The sequence below is a fragment of the Ictidomys tridecemlineatus genome, chromosome Y (genome assembly GCF_052094955.1).
Source record: "Ictidomys tridecemlineatus isolate mIctTri1 chromosome Y, mIctTri1.hap1, whole genome shotgun sequence".
Classification (NCBI taxonomy): domain Eukaryota; kingdom Metazoa; phylum Chordata; class Mammalia; order Rodentia; family Sciuridae; genus Ictidomys; species Ictidomys tridecemlineatus.
This window is the reverse complement of record NC_135494.1, coordinates 5,052,113-5,072,883: the sequence shown is the minus strand read 5'-3', so window position 1 is coordinate 5,072,883 and position 20,771 is coordinate 5,052,113. Positions and strand designations below refer to the sequence as shown.

At 49.1% G+C, this 20,771-nt stretch overlaps 1 long non-coding RNA gene across 11 annotated transcripts in view; it reads left to right on the top strand.

Annotated features, from left to right (window-relative positions):
* LOC110599146 (uncharacterized) overlaps positions 1 to 20,046 on the top strand; it is a 41,025-nt gene extending 20,979 nt beyond the window's left edge. For 2 of the 11 annotated variants that reach the window (XR_013432053.1, XR_013432056.1), the window contains 4 exons: positions 148 to 5,963; positions 6,063 to 6,137; positions 10,198 to 10,322; positions 11,503 to 12,400. This is a non-coding gene — a long non-coding RNA (uncharacterized LOC110599146). Of the gene's footprint in view, positions 1 to 147; positions 5,964 to 6,062; positions 6,138 to 10,177; positions 10,336 to 10,714; positions 11,470 to 11,502; positions 12,401 to 14,448 lie in introns of those variants that run through there. The other 9 variants (XR_013432052.1, XR_013432048.1, XR_013432047.1 and 6 more) reach the window with 9 other exon arrangements.
* Positions 20,047 to 20,771: the final 725 nt, after the last annotated feature.

Genomic DNA, 20,771 nt, shown 5'->3' with positions numbered 1-20,771 from the left:
AGAACAGCCAATTCAAAAACTAGAAATGTGATCTGCTTTTGAACAAAAGGGTGGCTTTAAAGATATGTTGTTTAATAGATAAAGATTTAAAAACATATATATATATTTTTTCATTCTTTTTATTTATTTATTTTTTTTTTGAGATAGGGTCTTGCCATTTTGCCCAGGCTGGTCTCAAACTCTTAGGTTCAAGTGATCCTCCTGCCTCAGCCTCCCCATCAGCTGGCACATCAGGGACATGCCACATGCCCAGCGCATTCTTGCACTTGGAAGGAGACGTTGCCCCCCATGTCTGACCACAGGTTGTGCATGCTTACGGACCTGGGCACCCGTGAGGGCAATGCACACGACCTCAACATTAAGTACAAGAGGCCATGTTTCTGCCGTGGTTCGGTAATGAGCCTACTCCCAGGAAAGACGATCTGCACATTCCGATTTGGCAAGCTTGTTACAAGACAAGCTTGTTGATTTTCCTTCCTTACCTGAAACTGGCTCTCCTCAGCCGTCGGATTTAAAACCCTGAGCGATGGGTTTGCTTTCCACCTTGAAGATTTTGTTGGGAAAAAACAACTTTAGGAAACAAAAGGAAAAAAAAAAAAAAGAAATCCAAGAAAGAAACCGTCACAAAAACCCAAACAGACACAACAACCCGCTTTAACACAGTCATAAAACCTACCACGAGATAAGGTGGGGACACTTCTTTAAAAAGAAGGACCTAATAGTGATTTGTTTTTAAGGAGTGCCAACGAGATGTGTAAGGGAGATGGTACATTTTTACACTGGGCTCTTGTGAGTCCTGGGCACTGGACTTATATTTTTGGCCAGGGCTTATTTTTGTCTTGGTTCTCCCCTTTTCTAAATCTGGTGGAATTGTTTTCTCGGGACCTCAGATTGTTGGCTTGAGTTGCAACCAGACAGACTGGAGCATTTTTTTTTTTTTCCAGTATCCTTTTCTTCTTGTTTCTCATCTTTTATTTCTCAAAATACATGTGCTTTTTATAGCTATGGGAGCGATTTTCAAATCAGGCTGCCTGAAAATAGTTTGAATTAGAATATATTAGGGGGGAAATCACCATCTACCACCCAGCACACCATGTTGCGTTTTATTAAAAGCAGTCTTTTGGAGGCTGCAGACAGGGGAGAAAAGAAGTGGAAAATGTTCCCTCTCAGCTTTGATCGAAGCCACGGTTTTTGTTTATAGGAATCATCTTGACTGTCCGATGGACCCGTTGATTGGAAATGTCTTGAACCACGTCTGGTTTCTCTTCTGCTCTCTCTGTTCACATTTCTCTGCACACCTCTTCCCGAGGGCTGTAGATGTTCCCATGTTCCCAGCCCGGGGCATTAGCTTTGTAAGGTCCCCAACAGCTGGTCCCTGTGGGTGCCCTTCTCCTGCCCTCACCCACTGACCCTTCCTGGCCTGCCACTCTTTATGTTTTTAATCTGTGCTTACGGTGCCACGTTAGACTCCTCGTTTGTAAGAGCGTCTCCTTATTTCCATGAGATCATTCCTTAGAGTAACACCCTGCTTGTATCTTATTACCCCAAAGTTTATCCTTTTCCATTTCAATTAGAGCACACACCCCTCTAAGTTGGTGCTGATGATTCTTCAAACACTTGGCACCTTAGAACACGCGCTGTGCATGTTCACAGTGCCCTACAATTGCTCCCCTGCACATTTGTCCCAAGGAAATGGAATTCATGTCCGCAGAAAGACACACCATGTGAATGACCTTCACAGATTGACTCACCAGAGTCCCAAACTGGAAACAGTTCCTGGTGTCCTCCTAGACGAACTATAGTAGATTCAAACTGTGGAATATTATTTGGTAATGAAAAGGAACTAAGGATTGTTACAGGCAATAACTTGGATGTCTCTCAAGGAAAGGTGCTGAGTGAAAAAGCTGATCAATCATCAACCGAGGGCCACTCCCAAGACAGAATCATCCCCCTGCACTGACCGCTGGTTGCTTGAAAGAGCAGAGCAGAAGCTGGTCTCTATAAAACCCCTGAGTTGTGGGTGCCTGCAATCAGAAGGTACAGAGTGGCCCAAGTGCACATTTACACACCAAGGGATATGGACGAATGTACCCTGGACTAACCGCCTGAGGTCCACTTGAAGAAACCTACGTAGAACAAAGAGAAAAAGAGAAAGGATACAGAAAAAGAGGAGATTAGCAGACCAATTCTGGGGGTCCCATGGCTAAATAAGAGAGATTCCAGAAGGAGACAAGAGTAAAAAATAAAAATGATGAGTAAACAGTTTTTTAAAAATTGAGGTTGCCATTGCTGGTTCTGCTGGGATGGTGGTGGCAGCTCAGCGCTGAGCGGTCTCCTGGCAGGAGATATGCAGAAAAAACACATTGCCAGGGGCCCTGGGGGCAGAAAATGCACAACCCCCAAACTGAAAGCCCAGCTGCTGACGTTGGAACCGTACAGGGGAAGCCTGGGCCGGAAGCTGCAGCAGTTCTACCTAATAAGAATCCAGGCTCGCAGCTAGAAGGCCTTGGGGAATGTCACCGGGGTTGGTCTGTGTAGAGGCGGTGTTTGATGTCACTGGGAAGATAATTTTACCAAAAAGAGAAAAGGTTGCTCCGTATGGTGGGGCACACCTCTGTAAGCCCAGCACCTTGGGATCTGAGGCAGGAGGATTGCATGTTTGAGGCAAGCCTGCTCAGCTTAGTGAGATGCTGTATTAAAAAAAAAAAAAATTTAAAAGGGTTGGGAATGTAGCTCAATAGAAGAGCACCCCTGGGTTCAGTCCTCAAGAGATGGCGAAGGACAGAGAGGCTCTGGGCGTGTCCAGCAGGTGTGTCCAGGAGTGACTGGCCTGGGGCATAGCCAGCTAAAGTGCACAGCCTCCCTAAGTGTGGGCAGCAGTGCCCAGTAGGTTGCGACTGGCCCATTCCCAGTGCTAATGGCTTCTTGTGGCCGGCGGCTTCCTAATGGGGCGACAGCTGGTTATGATGCTAATGTTGCAGTATGACTCACGGTTCCTTCCTCCACCCCAGTTCCTCTCTCAACCCCGGCTGCAAAGAAGCAGCATGTGGGTTGCTATACACACACACACACACATACACACACACTCTTGGGGAAGCCAACTCTCAAACATGGAGCAACAAGCATGAGGATCAAGGTTAATGGCGTGTGCCTGATCCCAACGACTTTCTTGCTCATTTCTCTCCACTGTCTGGGCCTTTCATGGAGCTAGGATGAGTCCTGGGACCTTGCTTTGGGCAACTAGACATAGATGAAAGTCTGCCAGGGGCCTCTGCTAGATGATACTTGCGGACACTCATCACCTCCCTCCTATTCTGCCTCGTACACTGCCACCACCCCTGGAGGGACAGGGGCTAGTTTCCAGACATGAGCACAAGTAACAGAGGATAGCAGAAGCACCTGCTGCGGGACCAAGGCAGGCCACTGCCGTCCGTCTCCAGATTCTTGTCACGTAAGCAACGATGACTCTCTATCAGTTCAGGGCGCACACCCCCCCACTGATCCTGGGATGTCCTTAAGGACCCTCGTATCAGCCCATACCTTTCTCAACTCCTCTCAGGTGTTATGTGGCTTTGACTGGCGGCTTGGTCTAAAAGGTATCCAGAGCCAGAAGCTGAGACCCATCAAGGCAGGGGCTTTGGAACGTGTGCTGGCCTCCTGGCCAACACTGGGGAAGGGACAAGGGCATCTTGGCGCTGTTCTAGTTAGCACTGAGCTCCCACTCCTGTCTTTCCCCTGACTAGCCCACGTGTGCCCTCGACATGCACTGACCTTCCTTCATCCACAGCCAACTCCCCTCTCTGTGGGTGGGTTGGACACTCTCCTCAGCTACTGCCTGGAATCTCGCTCCACACTGAGTGGACCATTTGGAACCACAACACCACGATCTATTCCAAGCCTTTCTCTGGCTCCAAAATTTTTGCTGCTTCATCCATGCACAGGAGTGGACCATCTTTGATCTTTAAAGGCTCCATTATATTAGATGAACTCTGGACTTGCCATGCATTTTTGGATGGTGACATTTGAATGGGTGGCCTTCTGGTACAAGATTGGCCAGTCGGTCTGCAAGCCCTCAACCTGGTCTTGGTCTTTCCCGTTTTGGCAATTCCCATCATCCTCTGGGAAACTATGGAGCAGCCAGTTTCCAATATGGCGCCCAATAAATTCTCCCTTGTGAGATGTGTCGTGTCCTTCCACGTTGACGAAGACTAACCGGTGGAATATCACCACCAATAGAATATGGTGGTAAGATGGGGCGTTATTTTAGAGGCTAGAGCATGGAACACGTCGCCATTTCAGTCTTTTTCTTCCTTGGTCATCATCAGTCGGGGTGGCCAGGTGTTTTAACATGGTGAGTACCAAGACGCCCGTGGAGAGCTCTTTCTGACAGTGCCCAGTCCCCAGTCCCCAGCCATGTTCACAAGTCATCTTGGGAGTTGACCAGCCCTGGTCAAGCCATCCGACAATGGCAGTCCCCGTGGAGAGCTGAACTGCAACCTTTCGGGACACCCTGAGTCCGACTGTCCATCGAGGCAGCACCCAAATCGTGACCCCCAGAGCTTTTGGGTACTTATTAATTTGGAAAAATAAGAAATTATATGAGAATTAAAAAAGAGAAAGGCCAAATGCTATTTTAAAATACGACAGGTCTAAAAAATGTAGTTGAAGTTTAAAAATTGAGATTCTCAAGGGATGCTCGAGGAGTCAGACCCTCCCTTGCTGAGATCCTCTGAGGCTCTGAATGGTACAGTCTGCTGCCCGTTCTGGGGCAGCCTCGGAAGCTGCTAGAAACGGGTACGACGTCTCCTTTGTTTTGTACGGACTTTAAGTACTGGGACGTCTTTGTTTTATACTTGGGAAGAGAAGGTGCCAGAACCCTGCCCAGGAGCCCAAATGGAGACCGACACCCAGGTGAGGTGAGAATTGGTATTTTCATCTGCAGACAGCTCAGGTGAGGTGGGCCGATGAGTACCAGGACACTAGCCCACCTGTGTGCAGGCTGGCTTGGCGGGACGGGCATCATTCCGTTCTGCTTTTGTTTTCTTGGTTCAGGGGATTGTTAAGGGAACTTACCACTGAGCCACATCCCCAGCCCGCCATTTTTTTTTGAATTTTATTTATTTATTTATGGTGCTGGGGATTGAACCCAGGGCTTTGTGCATGCGAGGAGGCTGCCAACGGAGCCACACCCCCAGCCCTGTATTTTATTTAGAGACAGGGTCTCACTGAGTTGCTTAGGGCCTTATGAAGCTGCTGAGGCTGGCTTTGAACTTGCTATCCTCTTGCCTCAGCCTCCCGAGCTGCTGGCATGCCAGGCGTGCGCTATGGTGCCTGTCCTGTGGACGCGATTATGACGGCGATTGAGTCGCACTGTACTCCGCACACAGGAGAATCCCTAAGGGACAGACAGACAACACTTGGCGACCCACATAGAGAAGGCTCTGACTGGCTTAGCCTAATCCCATCACCAGGACTGAGCCTCAGTCTTCCCTTAATATGATTAAAACAAAAAATTGGGTCATGCGACGCACCGATCCACTCTACGCTTCTGCCTTGGACCATCAACCACCAAGTATGGTTCCTTGGAATTCAATGGGGATAGCTAAAAGATGATCACTCGGGCTGGGAGTGTTCTGGAGCTGGGGCCTGCCAGGAATTACCCTTATCTCCCAGCGTTTTGGGATCTGGTCTCTGAAAAGGGTCGTAAAAGTCTCCCCCTTCCGGGTAACTTGGTTCCTCTTATCAACCTTACTTGGGGTCTGCATTTCTCCTGCACGTAGCAGGTGCTTGGCTGAGGAATGTGGCATAGCCTGTCCACTGGATCCAGGCAGGACTGCAGGTCAGTTGCTTTTGGAAAGAGAAAGCAGGATGCCCGGCACTGGAAAACGAAATCCACCTTGTTCTCGCTGCAGATGGGGCTTGGGACACACCCATCTCTCCTGTCTTCCCTGAGATGAACCAGTGTGAGTTTGTTCCCCATTTCACCCCCTTTCTATGTTGGACATCTTCGACATTCAATGTTCACGCCAAATAAATATCTCCCTCTTTCATCTGTTTTAAAGAGGTGGAGCAGAAAGGGGGCCTTATCATGGGCTGGAAACGCATCATGGAGGATGGAAGTCGGGCAGCAGGACTGGGTATCACTGGGTATCACGATTGTTCAAACCAGACTGACCCATAGCTGTTGCTCCGTTTTCAACATCTGCCTCTGGAGCTGAGGTTTCAGGCACAGGCCGGTGTTTCCTGATTATGTAAAGTCGCCCTGGGGGGATGGGGCGGGTGGCTTCCAGGGCCCCAGCTTAGCTGTCCCGGGTGACCGCCTCAGCTGCTAATCTCCTTCAGTTTGGACGCTGCAGAGCCGGGCTTCCTGCCTTTGAATAGGGATGTTAAAACCTTCGCCAAGCACCCAGACAGCCGGAGCAGTGTCGTTTTGGCTGAAAACACAGTGTGTGTGTGTGTGTGTGTGTGTGTGTGTGTGTGTGTGTGTGGTATTTGGCATCTGTTTACATAAGAGCAAAGACCCTGAGAGAGGAAAGGCTATGCACGTTTGGGCTGACTAGGGAAAGCCTCTGTTTGATCATCATCTTGCTCCTGCCCTGTGACCAAGTGCAGCTGCCCAGACCAGGGCACATACTGTGTTTCGCCTCTCCCAAGTCACCCCACCCAGGCACCTGCTACCCGCCGTGAGGACCTGTTTTCTGGGGTGGACAGCTGTCAGGTGGAGGACAGCATGGCTCTCTGATTTGGCCTCCCTTTATTTTCCTGGTTCTGCTTATTTGCCTGCTTTTCTAACTCAATTCTGGAGAGCAGGACCGATACCTTTGTCAGGGAGTGAGCCGTGCAGTGCATGAGTGGGGGCTTATTGCTTTATTCTGATCTGCCTGTTGATGGCAGAATAGGGGAAGTACAGTGGCCTTGTGCTTTTTCTTTGCATTTGGACACAGCAGTGGGACTCTTGTGACATACTCGTACATGCACGTAAGAGTTGGCTCCCTTTCGTTTACCCGGATGTTTCTTTCTCTCTCCTCCTCCCTCCTCTTGGTCACCTTCCACCACACTACCTCTCTCCCTTCTGTTTGCTTTCCTTGGGCATAACTGGAGTTGGAAGTGGCCAGGAGGGACCGAGGGCAGGGCCAGGGCCAACACAGCAGGGTCCTGAGGGCCCCAGGCGGTCTGTTCCAGTGACCAGAGGAGAAAGGTCCCTGAACCGCGTATTGCAAGATGAAAACTGGCTGCAGCATCCTGGAGGTCCCCATTCAGAGTCTCGGTCTGAAGGACGGGGTGGCCTCAACCTGATTTTCCATCATCTTTCCTTTGCAGCAAGGCCTTACAAAGGTCTCCGGTTCATTCACTCTCTCAGCTGCCAACAGAGAACTCATCACATCAATACGTGTGGGTGTGTGTATCTGGTGAGCGTATCCGTTTATGCGTCAGCGTGTGCATGTGCGTGTGGGTGTGTCATGGGTACGTGGGCACTTGTGTATAGCTCTAGGTGTGTGCACAAGTGCCCTCAGGTATAGGTGTGTGTTTTTACCTGTTTACGTGCCTGTGTATGCATTTACGGACTCCTGTGCACACACGTGAACGGGTTGGCACATGCCTGTCCGCCGGGTGAAGGCTGTGCCTGTTGCCGCGTAGCCATGCGTACCCCTGTTTGTGCGTTCGTTTGGTTATTGTCTATAACCTGCGGCAACTTGGGCTGCACTCCGGTGGCTGTTTGTTTCCCCACGGTGGCTGATCACTTTGGTGTTTGTATGCAATCAGACGTGATTTCGAGGCCCCCAATACTAGACTGCACCCTCGATGAATTAATGGGTCAGGAGGAGCACGCTGATTACAAACTAGAGAGGTTATTTAGACAGAACTCCATAGCAATCAGGAGGGTAGGAAGGAGCTGGAGAGCCTGTGGGCGGGCGGGCGGGTGGGTGGGCATCCTGGGAGCAGGTGTCTCTGGGGCCTAGATGGGCGTGGGGGAAGGGCCTGTTGCCTGGAGACTGGGAGCTTAGCGCTCAGGTGACAGAAGACGTCCCAGGCTATTCAGAAGGGCAGCAGCTGCTTGGGGACTGAGACTGGGGTGGCAGTAAGCCCTGGTGTATGCATACTGTTTACAGAACTGTTTAGACTGGGCAGCGACATGGACTGGGTGCCGTTAAAACGCCACCACCCCACGGCACCACAGCAGCACGTGCTCTGCTGACTCCTCTCAAGAAAATCCAAAGGGTCGCATAAATCCCTCTTCCGCCTGGCAACCCTTACAGCCATCCCAGGAAAAATTGGCGGAGCCTTTACCTAGACAGATCCCCACCTTTCCCCTACTGACCTCATGTTTATTCTTTCAGCTCTTCTTATGTGTATTCCCACAAGATCCCCCTCCGGCCCCATCCGACTTTAACCGTCTTCTTAGATGTAAAAGCTTCACATCACCTGTGCCAAACAGATGCCCAGCTGCCTATCTGGCCAAAGTCACCAGCACATAGTAGAGGTGCTTGCAGACGCTGTGGGGCGTGGTCACCCACTGCCACCATTTATTAAAGGGGCATGTTCTGTCATTCCCAAAACAGGCTGGTGAAGAGGCAGATTCTAACTAACCAGGGGGCTGGAGTTTCTGATTCTAGAGTACAGACGCTGATCTTTAGATTTGATGAGAAACTGCAGGGAGTTTCACTTTTCCCTGGCTCTTGGTCGGATACTGAGGTGCTAAGGCCAGGGGGCAGGGCTCCTGTGTTCCCGTGTCTCCCCACACGAGGAGGCTGGCTTTCCTTCCCGTGAGTCAGCGTGGGGGCAGAGGTGGGCATCCTGAGTCATCTTCCAAAATGACCCAGAGCTGCTGGGTGACTTTGTGACTTCTCTTATTAGGCTCCTTTACCGTCTAGTAGATGTCACAACTAATTTCATTCTGCAAAGCATCCTTGAGATCATGGGACTCGGGGACCACAGTGTTTTCCTTGCTGCAATTCCGTATGATAATATTAGCAAATACGTCTTCTGTAAGCCCCGTCTCCACGCCTTTTGAATCGCATTATCTCCTCTCTGTATTGTTGACTTTCTCACCGAGAGCATTTGGCTCTGCAAAGCAGGGGAAATGATTTCACACTTGCTTGGATCAGAAATCTGTTGAGGTGGTTAAACTGCTCAGTCTATTCAAATGCAGTTATCTTTGCCGAGGGAAGAAAAAAAAAAAACCCCCGCTCAGATTGTTAGCATAAATCAGGATGCCCGAGGGCTGTCTCGAATATATTCAGATGGATTTGAAAAGTCGTTTAAATTCAAAAAGTTTGAGGATGTCATGAATTTGAAGCAAACCCATTACGAACCAATTCCAGCAATAGGTCACAGCCTGCGTATTTGTGTGAGTGTTTGACGTCTAGATTAGGTTGAGTCAAAATGAAGTCACCTTCTCCACTGTATACACTATGAATCTACCCTCCCGGGTTAACCAGGAGTGAGCTCTTGGTGAATTACGAAATGCTTGCATTTGTTCTTGCCAAAGACAATGTGGGTCGTCTGCATGTCTTCTAGATTGGGAGAGCTGATATCACCCTCTCTTATCTTCCTCCCCAGGAAAAGTGGTCATTTTATAACAGCATTTGTAACTTTACGCAACTAAAATTTGGCTCAAGACTTTGCCAAGGGCCATGCGTTGCTTAATAATAAATACATACATTGTTTTGAAATATCTGGAAGCTTTGCGAGTTCATTGAGTGACCAGGCAACTCCGTGGCCTACTACCGTGTGGAAGTGAAAGATTGTGTGACACAAGGCCAAAGGGAAATCGGGTGTGCAGGAGTGAAAAGGACTCCAAGTGCATCAAAAGGGAGTGGTGTCATACTGTAGATGGTCACAAAGGAGGACAAAGGTTGCCCAAGGCGTAGCTACAGAAAGAGTTGGGTGTCGGAGGTGAGTTGCCAGAGGAGCTTAGGAAGATGTGGGGCCTGAACTCCAAGAAATCTGTCCAACACGCAGGGCTTTTGAAAGGCTGTATTGAGAGAGAGAGAGAGAGAGAGAGACAGAGAGAGAGAGAGAGAGAGAGAGAGAGAGAGAGAGAGAGAATCAGCCCCTGAATCTCCACATCCTGCTGTCTTCAGAGATGCAGCCACCCACAGGTGGAAAAATACTTTTTAAAAACTTGAACATGTGCAGGTTTTTGTTTCTTCTTGTCACTATTCTCTCTCTACAGCATCTCAACTATTTACACAGCCTTCGCATCATACTAGGCAGTATAGAGGATCTAGAGATGACTTGAAGTAAATGAGATGCTCAGCACACCGCGCAGGGCCTGGGTTCAGTGCCCAGCGCCAGAAGATGGCAACAGCAAGCCTGGGGTAGGCAATGAATGTAAGCTGGGTCAAGATCAAGGAACAACTAGGTCCACCTGGGACAAGTGCATGCTGCCTTGGGTCTCCTGGAGCATGCAGGCTGGGAGGTGCAGAGCTTTAAATTTGGGAGTTCGAAACAGTTTATGATTCGGTAATTTTAAAAGGCTACTGTGCATAGTAGTAAGATATATTAGTGGTTATAACACGAAGGTGGGTATTATATAATGTACATGTATGATTATCTATTATGTAAAATCTAATCACGTATTAACAGAATGCATGCAGTCATGTGTCACAGAATGCCGGTGGGATACATCATTATTGGGCAATTTCATCTTTATGTGATCATTGCAGAGAGTAGATTGATTGTCTGTGTGTGACCAGAATTTCTGCTGCAGGGTTGGTTTGCAGACTATGGAGGCTGATTTTCCTCTTGCAGAGCTGGGAACGAAACCAGGGTCCTCCTACATGCTAGGCAAGCACTGCTCCTGAGCTACACTGCCAGCCCTTTTTATTTTATTTTTTTATTTTGAGACACGCTCTCACTTAGCTGCTGAGGCTGGCTTTGAACTTGCAATCTTCCTGTCTAAGCCTCCTGAGTCACTGAGACTACAGGTGTGCACCACCACATCCAGTCTCTTGATGCAACAAGGGACAGGTAAAGATGAGGTGTAAGAGGCTGCTGCCGGCACAACACCGTAAACTGTTTCACAGTAACCTTTTTAAAAGACAAAATGATAGGAGGACACTCTAAGCTGGTGATTCATAGTGCAGTGAATACAGCAACCAGCAACATACTTGCCTATGGTCATTATCAAGTATTATGTGTGGCACATGATTGTGCTACACTTACAGGACTGGCAGCACAGTTGTGTTCGTTTACACCAGCTTTGCTGCAGACTTGTGAATGATGTGCCTAACAGTTATGGCACTAGGTGACAGGATCGTCTCAGCTCCAACGTCATCTTACAGGACCCTCCTTGTGCGGTCAGTCTATCTTTGACTGAAACACCATTGTCTGTGCACAGGTGTAACTCCCTGATATATTAACTTGACAATAGATGCATGCTGTACATTGCAAATGTGTAATGTGCACTTTAATTACAAATGTTATTACACAGTATAAGCATCAGGTACTTCTACAGCATATAATACCTAATTATGTTGTCTTTTCCTATTGCTACAGATGTGGACTCATGCACATAACGACTTCTGGCACCTATTACGCGAAAACAGAAGCTGAGTTTGGTTGCTTTGTTTTGTTTTCGCTTCCTGAAATAAGAAGCAGAAGATGACGTCATCTTCTCAAGTGTCAAATCGGGTGACTGATTACAGAGGGGCTGAGCGGGTCGGTCACCATTCAGCATAATGCATCCTGCAATCAGTCCCCAGAGCCGCCCAGAGGGTCTGTGTTCTAGTGTGGTCTCCAGTGGCATCCCTTTATCCCGTGGGCATGATGCTGACCGCTGCTCATTTGCTGATGAAGACGGAGCCTGCTGTGAGCCAGGTGCATGTAGCTGGTTCCTGGAGGCCCAGCTCTTAGGAGGCATTCACCTGTCTCATTGCAACATGTTTACCGGCACCTAGAAGTTTTTCTTGCTCCCTATGAGACTTGCCCTCTGCATCTCAGGGATGGGATCCTCTCAGGATAGCTCAGGCCACCAGCCTCAGAGCCTTCCTGGGGCCCTTTGCCCAGCTCACTCCCCTCCACGTGGAGATGGACGGGAGCAAAGGCACAGTGGAGGGAGAGGGAGGGAGCGGTCTTGGCGGTTGGTAAAGACACGGTTAAAAAGTTCTGTGTGCGTCCCTGGGTTGGAGCACTGCCTGACCAAGTCTCTGTCCCTGGAGGCCTCCAGGAAGAGGACAGGAGAGCACTCCTGGTGCCTTGGAGGGTGGCCGGACCTTGGTACAGGGCATCTAGAGGCTTGGTGGGGACCTTCTGTGGAAAGCAGGGTACACAGCTTCAGGGCTGCTGGGGGACCCCCGTACCATGTCGCTTCCAACTCAAGTCTTTCTGGTTTGCCCAGAGACCTGCGTTTTTAAGGAGCTCCCAGATGACACCTCCCTCCCTCCCTCCCTCCCTCCCTCCCTTCCCTCCCTCCCTTCCTCCCTCCCTCCCTCCCTCCCTCCCTTCCTTCCTTCCTCCCTCCCTCCCTCCCTTCCTTCCTTCCTTCCTTCCTTCTTTTTAGAACCCCTCATTCCTAGAGTCCTCTAGGAGGTATTTTAAAAAGTGACAGTAATATTTCAGAGGCGCTGGGGGGTGACCGAGGGCACGGTCCGATTGCGTGTCAAGTGCTCTGCCACCGAGCGGCACCCCCGCCGTCATAGGAGATTCTATAAAGGTCTTACACAGTTTCTTCAAAAAAATGAAAGGAAACCTAAACCTCCTGGAACAAAGACCCTGCAGTTTACTTAGCAAAATATATTTCATGTTTTAAATCATGCATTTAAAGAAACTGAGGTGAGGGCTGGGGGGATAGCTCGGTTGGTAGAGTGCTCGCCTCCTCCCATGCTCAAGGCCCTGGGCACAACCCAGCACCACCAAAAACACCAAGCCAAAACCAAACCAGCCAACCCCAAAAAACCAAAACAAAATACTGAGGTGAAACTCACATGGCATAAAATTGACCATTTTAAAGTGAACGGGTCAGTGGTTTTTAATACACCTGCAGAGTCACGCAGCCATAATCTCCATCTAGTTTCTAAACATGTTCATCACCTCAAAACAAAGCCATACCCACCAGGAATTACTCCCCAGTCTCTCCTTCCCCAGCCCCTGGCAAACTGCAGTCAGCTTTCTGTCTCTGTGGATCCATCTATTCTGAATACTTCATATAAACGGAATCTGATTATACTCTCTCTTTTGCATTTGATTTTTTTTTTCTTTTTTGGTACCAGGAATTGAACTCAGGGGCACTCAACCACTGAGCCACATCCCCAGCCCTTTTTTATATTTTATTTTGCTTAGGACTTTGCCAAGTTGCTGAGGCTGGCTTTGAACTTGCAATCCTCCTACCTCAGCTTCCTGAGCCACTCAAATTACAGGCGTGGACCCTGTCACCCGGCTGCGTGGCTACCCCCTTTAATTCCAAGGTGGCCGGATGGATGGATGGACGGATGGATGGATGGATGGATGGATGGATGGATGGAGCCACTGGGGTATGGGCGTGTGGGCATGGCTCCTCCCTGGCTGCAGGGGGAACAGGATCTGACGGAACAGGAGCACAGAGACACTCCAAGTATCACAACAAAATCAAACAAACTCAGTGCTCGGTAGAGTTGCAGGGGTGAGAGGTTCAATTACACCAAGCCTCAGTGTAATTTCCCTGAACTTTAGTAATTATACTGCAACAATAAAAAGTGATCTGAAATAAATAATAAGAATAGCAAAGAGTCACCATCAAGTCATTTATTTGTGCATACATGTTTGGTTTTTCCTTTCCTTTTTTTGGTACCAGGGATGGAACTCAGGGACACTCAACCACTGAGACACATCCCCAGCCCTTTTTTAATATTTTATTTAAAGACAGGGTCTCACTGAGTTGCTTAGCACTTCACTTTTTGCTGAGGCTGGCTTTCAACTTCCAATCCTCCTGCCTCAGCCTCCAGAGCAGCTGGGATTACAGGCGTGCACATGTGCCAGTATATAATCCATGTCTGTTTGCATATATGTAACCTTTTGTATATTCAAATGGATAGACAATGTAACCAATATTTACACACATTCCACTACAGTGGAATGCTTGACATACTCCCATTCTAATTAATTTACTGAAAATACCACTACTCTTCTTGACTATAATTCAAAAAAGTATGAATCCACTCAGCTCAGCTTGTACAGTAATAACTGCATGTCCAAAATGAAAATAGGAAATCAAAGGCACTTTGTGATTGCAAACCTTTCCTTTGCTTTCGTGGCAAATTCCAGTCTGGTTGCTTAACCGTGTTCTGCTGTTTTTTTCCCTCTGTGCTCTTGACCTTGAAGAGCCCGCTGGGCTAGGCACGGGGAGATGGCTCTGCTGCCTCCCATCCACAGTTTAATTTACTCAGCACTTCTTTAAGCACCTGGGGGCGGGGAAGGTGATTGAGCTGTGTTCAATGCTTTTGAGCTTCCACCTTTCACTTGCAGCAGAAGTTGGAAGCATTTCAGAGAAAGGACAGTTGAAAAGACCCATGGTGAAGACTCCAAAGAGACCACACCAATCATAACAAGGGACTCCTTATCTCCAAGGAACTTCTAACCTCGTAGGACCACTCCAGACAGCAAGAGGCAACAAAGATAATGGAAGATTGCCGACAGTGCACTAGGGGCCAGCTCTTCAGTGCTGGGAAGGAGCTTGGGCCAGGGCGCATGGGACTGCAGGTTGCATGCCTTGGGAAAAAGAGCTCCAGTTGGAAGCGCTGCAGATGTTGCTAGGTACGGAAGAATAGCTAAATCAGTTTCAAAGACTGAGGGTATTTATAAGCTCCAAGAACTTGCTAAAACCTCTTAGTATCAGAAGAATTTTGGAAAGGTCCTGACACCCTCAGATTGTGGGTCAATGAGGGGAAGCAGAATTGCAGATGAGCAATTGCAGAAGGTGCCTCTCAGAAGTCAGTCTGTGGAAATGATTCTGGAGGATTTGTCTAGAGGAAGCTAAATGCCAAGTGCAAGGCTTGGACCAAGGCTCAGCGTGGTGGCAGTGCCGGCAGATTTGGGGTGCAGCGAGCGAGCTCTGTGGGAACTCCAGAATGAGGACCCACACAGCCAACAGAAGGAGCTGAATTGGGAAGCCAGAATTTACGAAAACTTGGTCCAAGTTGGGACAGGTCTCTGCGTGGAGGTTGAGCCTCCTCCTTGTGACCCACCTGGAGCATGGCGGGTCCAGGCTGGGCTGGCGGGGAAGTGCTTTGCTCAGCCCCGGGGCCAGCAGAGACATCCTTCTGCACGAGCCCAGACAGAGATCCATCTCTGCCTGGTTCTCGCAGTTCCAGCTAATTACCTCCGCGCCTGTGGATGTGAGCGTTGGAAACGGCCTCCTGTACATCTGCCTTATTAGAATGCAGCCCGGCTGCCTCCAGACAAAACATCCTCTAAATGAGATTTGCTCTCAAGTATCTGGTGTGTGGGAGGAGGCCGCAAACCAAGCGGTGGAGCTTTCAAATGCATCACGGAAAAATGCATAAGGGTATCCAGCGAGCTCCTGCACTCCACGCGTCTTGTTATAATCAGCAGTGTGAAGGAGTCAGCATTTCTGTCCTGAACTCTCAGAGGTGGGATGAGCCGTGGAGATGTTCATAACAGTGACTTGTTTACTTTGTCATTTCCCCTCCTGACCCTCTCCTCTCCCTAGCTCTCCAAAAGACAGGCAATTTGGCTTATTGCTGGCCTATTTGAACTCGTGCAATTCAAACATGGTATTTTTTTTTTTTGGTTTTGTTTTTTCAAAACACAGTTTGTCACCCATCCAGCCTCATTTGGCAGGAGCCTTTGCTACACAGAATCCTACCGAGATTCCAATACTCGCGTCTGAAGAGGAGTATCTCTCTACAGGCTGTCAAGATTTTATCTTCCCGTACTCTGAATCCAGCTCTCTAGAAAGCTGGTTAGTATGTTGGCTTAAACCTCTGGGGAAGCCTCCCCTCCCCTCCCCAGGCAATGATGGAAAGAAGAGGGTCCATCTTTCCTCCAAACTTCTCTGGTCCACACTCCAAAATTCTACGGATGCTTCAGTTGGTATATCGCACATGCACTGCCTTCCCGGAGCCATCGCATGCCCCCTGGAGCCGTGGATTTCATCAAAACCTTCGCTCACAGCTGGGTGTGGTGGTGCAAGCCCGTAATCACAGCAGCAGCTTGGGAGGCTGAGGTAGGAGGATCGCGAGTTCAAAGCCAGCCTCAGCAACTTAGCAAGGTCCTTAGCAACTTAGCGAGACCCTATCTCTAAATAAAATATAAAAAAGCGCTGGGGGTGTGGCTCAGTGGTTAATAAGCACCCTGGGTTCAATTCCTGGTACCAAAAAAAAAAAAAAGTCTCACTCCCTACTAAACTAGGGGCTAGTACTTTTCACTGTTTTCCATAAAGGTTGCCTTGGAAGAGGTGTAGAAGTACACACGATGATTATCATTCCCTACGTGCACCAAGCTATCTTCTAGTCCATTCCAAGGACTATCTTATCCTGATATTATTCTGATACCTTCTGGCTATGCTTTTGGTAGGTGTAGGAGTCTAGCTGTCCTTCCCACCCCGCCCCAAGCAGAATAAAGGTCCACATCAAAGGTCAGTAGATAAAGGACCAGAGAGCGCACGCACGTATTCTCTGCTTTGTGGGTCGCCCTTTGTAATCACGACTGACTTAGACAGACACAAAAAAGCACAGAGGAATTTACAGCCCTGGCTCTGTTTCCGTGAGGCCTTATCTACAAAGTGTGCCTCGGTGGGAGGTGGCCTAGAGGCTCCTCATCTAACCAGTGGGCCCCAACCCCCCAGGAACGTGTTACCGTGAAGTTTGCAGCTCACTGGGTGAGGGGTGCCTGCTGGTGCACATTCTGTATTTTCTGCCCCCAAACCTTACGTGACAAGAGTCAGAATCACCCCAGAGACGCTCACCATGTCTTCAACAGCCCTTGAAGGACCATGAAAGGTTTCCACTAAGTCTTCCCACACGGGCGGCCAGCGTGTGGCCGGGGCGAGATGGCACGGGGCTGCATCCCCGATGTGACAACACGGTTCTTGTCCCCGCCTCCCCTCTTTCCCTCCCCGTAACCCTTTCCATATGGAAACGGGAAGCTGCCAAGTCCCAGAGACCCCCTCCCTGGGCAGAATCCCTGGAATCCACTGCACATGTGTGACGTCTCTGGAAGTTTGCTCGACACGTGGTCCAGGGGTCTGGAACTGTTTTAAGTTTCAGGTTTTAAAGATAACAGGCCACCTCGACCCCTCTTGGAGGACTTGCTACTTATTGGACGCTCTCCTGGGACAGTCAGGTGGGGATCGCGTTTTCCTGCCTGTCATTCCAGACTCTCCTCCTAAGGAAAAAGGCTTCCTGTCGGTGGCTGTTTGCATGACACATTTGTTTGGGCTGAAATCTCGTAGGCGGTGTCCACAGCACGTCAGGCATCGGGCATCGCTGCAAGAAGCCGCGTGGGTTAGGACATCCTAGCTGCGATGTCTTGTAAGTGCGCGGCTCCTGGGAGGAAGCGTGGCCTCAGGGTGAGTCCCACAAAGGGTCTCACTGCAGACTCATGGCTTCCTCGGTTTCTGATCTGCTTGCCCCTCCGTGTGTCCAGTTTTTTACGTTTTGCAAAACATGTGAGACATTCCGTGGTACCAGGGTATGTTGGAGAGAAACATGGCTGTACATTGTTGCAACGGTGGTGCATCTTGCATGGATCTTCCTCTCCATGGCTGGCCGTCTTAGCAAGGGCATTGTGGCCGTGGCTACTTACAGTTGCCGGTGGACGTGGGAGGTCCAGGAGTCTTGCACATTTGCGTGAGTGTTGAAGGTTTCTGAAGAACCGAGAGGTTCCAGATGCTTTAGGAGGGCACAGGAGAAGGACCCTGGAACCAGGAGGAGGAGGGCTCCTGAGGACCATAGCCCTTGCGGCTGGCAGGGATATGTCAACAGGTGTGGGTACACACCCCGTCAGTTCACTTCCAAACCTTGTAGGGTCGCGCACTGGAGCTTTTTGGGGGAAACTTCCTACCTAAACCATAACAGGGAGGTAGGAAGGATTTGAAACTCAGACGCAGAGGCTAACGTCTGGGGAATGTTCCAGAAAGCCAAGCAGGCTGTTCTCTGCAAACCCACGGAAAAAACGTGGAGGACTGGACTCCGCAGTGTCCGTCGGCAGAGACATTGCAAGTCCTCCCACCGTCCCTTGAGACCCCGCCTGCTTCTGTCACCCCGTCACCTGTGGTCATGTCACATTAGGGAGGATAATACGTCACCTGGATCTTATAGGCAGCTCCTTTATTTCTCTTATTTCTGTTTTTACAGTCTTAGCTGTCAATCCCCACCCCCATGGGTACGCAGAGATTTCCTGATGATAAGCAGCACCGCTCCAAACGCACCACCTGAACACGGAAATTCTCAGTGGGACTTCACACGTCAATCCGGCACGTGTTTAGGGAGCACCTTGGGCCAGGAACTCCCAGGCGCTTCTTGAAGGCAGGAGGGGGAGTAGATGTATCAGGGAATATAAAACACACAGAACCCCGGCAGGAGCTGCCTGCTGGGAGGGAGACAGAGGATCCATGATCGCAACAGGTAAGTGAATGCCGCCGTCCGTTACAAGTCCGCAAGCCCCGTGTGCAAACACTCTTTATAGCCAGGTGCAGTGGCGTACCCCTGTAATCCCAGTAACCCAGGAGGCCGAGGCAGGAGGATCGCAGATGAGATCAGCCTCAGCAGCTTAGTGAGGTCCTAAGCAATTTCGAGAGACTCTGTCTCTAAATAAAAAATAAAAAGGGCTGGGGATGTGGCTCAGTGGTTAAGGACCCCTGGGTACAAAAAAATATATGTTTATCCTATTGTCTTTCCCTTCCTTGTAAGAAAACATGCCTTGCTGTTCTGTCAGGGACTGACTCCCTCGGTCCAGTTGCTGCTTGGTTTTTGGATATTTTAGAAGATGGATAGATGATAGAGATTGAGCTCATTGGATAAAGCATGCATTATGACTGAGGTTGGGAAAAAAAGAGTTTTTTACCCCAGACCCAAACATTAGTTTCCAGATTGTAAGCCGGGCTCTGTTGGCTGATCTGATCTTCATCTGACACATGCAACACGTTGACAGAATATTTTTTTCCCCACGGGGGAGACGGAGCCTTGTCATGCCCAAGCCGTCAGACACGTCTCGCTGCCAGAGCGCGGCTTACAACTCTTCTCGGAGACAGCGATTTCACTCTGGGGAAGATCTTCTGCACATAACAGGCGTCCCTCTTCTTTGCAGCGCTGGGGAGGAGGGAATTGGGCCTGTGGTTGATTAGCTGGGGCCCCCGTAGGGTCAGATGCAATTCTCCCCCTCCTCATTTTATCCTGGGCACTGGGCTGGAAGGGTACGTTACGTTCATCATTCAGGTGTACCCAGAGGACGAATGATACATGGAGTGTGAAGTGTGTGTTCTGAGAAGTGTAAAACTTATTGGAAAGACACCCAAACAGGACCCAGATTAAATGGAAATGCATCCCACGTTCATGGATGGACGGAAAGACACATCAAGATGGCGGTGCCTCCCAAACGGACTGACACATTCAACCTCACCCCCCGCCGAAATCCCAGCTCGCTTCTCTTCACAAACGGACCACACAGAACCACAATTCACCGGCAAGTGGCAGGGAGCCAAGATGACCTTGAGGATGAAGGTCAAAGGAGGACTTGTTCTTCCTGATTACAAAACTCACTGGAAAACTTTCAGGCAAAACTGCCCACAGTAATGGAGATGGTGAGGCTCGTACTGACTGACTGATGGATGTACCAATGAGCGGAGCAGAAATGACCTGTCGCGCTGCGGTCAGTTGATTTCCCACGGAGAAGTCAAGACAATTCAGGGGCAAAAAGGACTCTTTCTATTTTTAAAATTGGTTCTTGTTAAATTATACATGATATTAGAATCTGTTTGGATACGATTATGCAAGCATGGACTATATTTTCTTCTAATTAGGACCCCATTCTTGTGGGGCTATATGATGGTGGGATTCACTCTGGTGTCTTCACGTGTGAACATAGTAAAATTGTGACAGAGATTCATTCCACTGTCTTTCCTTTTCTTATCCCTCCCTCCTTTTCCTCCATCGCTCTTTGTCTAATATTCTTCCCCTTCCCCTCTTTATGGTGGGTTAGCTTCCACAGTCAGAGAAAATATTTGACCTTTGGTATGTTGGGATTGGCTTCTTTCACTTAACATGATGGTCTCCAGATCCATCCATTTACTGGCAAACGTCATAAAGTCATCCTTTTTTATGGCTAAGTAGTATTCCATTGTGTTTATATACCATGTTTTCTTTATCCATTCATCTGTTGAAGGGCACCTAGGCTGGTTACATAGTTTAGCTCTTGTGAATTGGATTGCTATAAACATTGATGTGGCCACATCACTGTAGTATGCTGACTTTAAATCCTTGGGGTATAGACCAAGGAGTCAGATAGCTGGATCAAATGGTGGTTCCATTCCTGTTTTTGTGCGGATTCTCCATCCTGCTTTCCAGAGTGGTTGCACCAATTTGCAGTCCCACCAACAATGTGAGGGTGACTCTTCTCAAACCTGGTGCTGTGATAATTGGATGTCCATGTGCCCAAGACAGTTCCATGTCTATTTCAGGATCTTGTTCGTCACACAGTGAGGTGCTTCAGCATTGAGTGGATTGAGTCTGTTAATTTTTTCTGAATAACTTCATGTGGTCAGACCCCTTGAGCCAGGCCAATGATCCTAAAGATCAGGGATCAGGATTTTTTTTTTCCATAAAAGGGCTAGA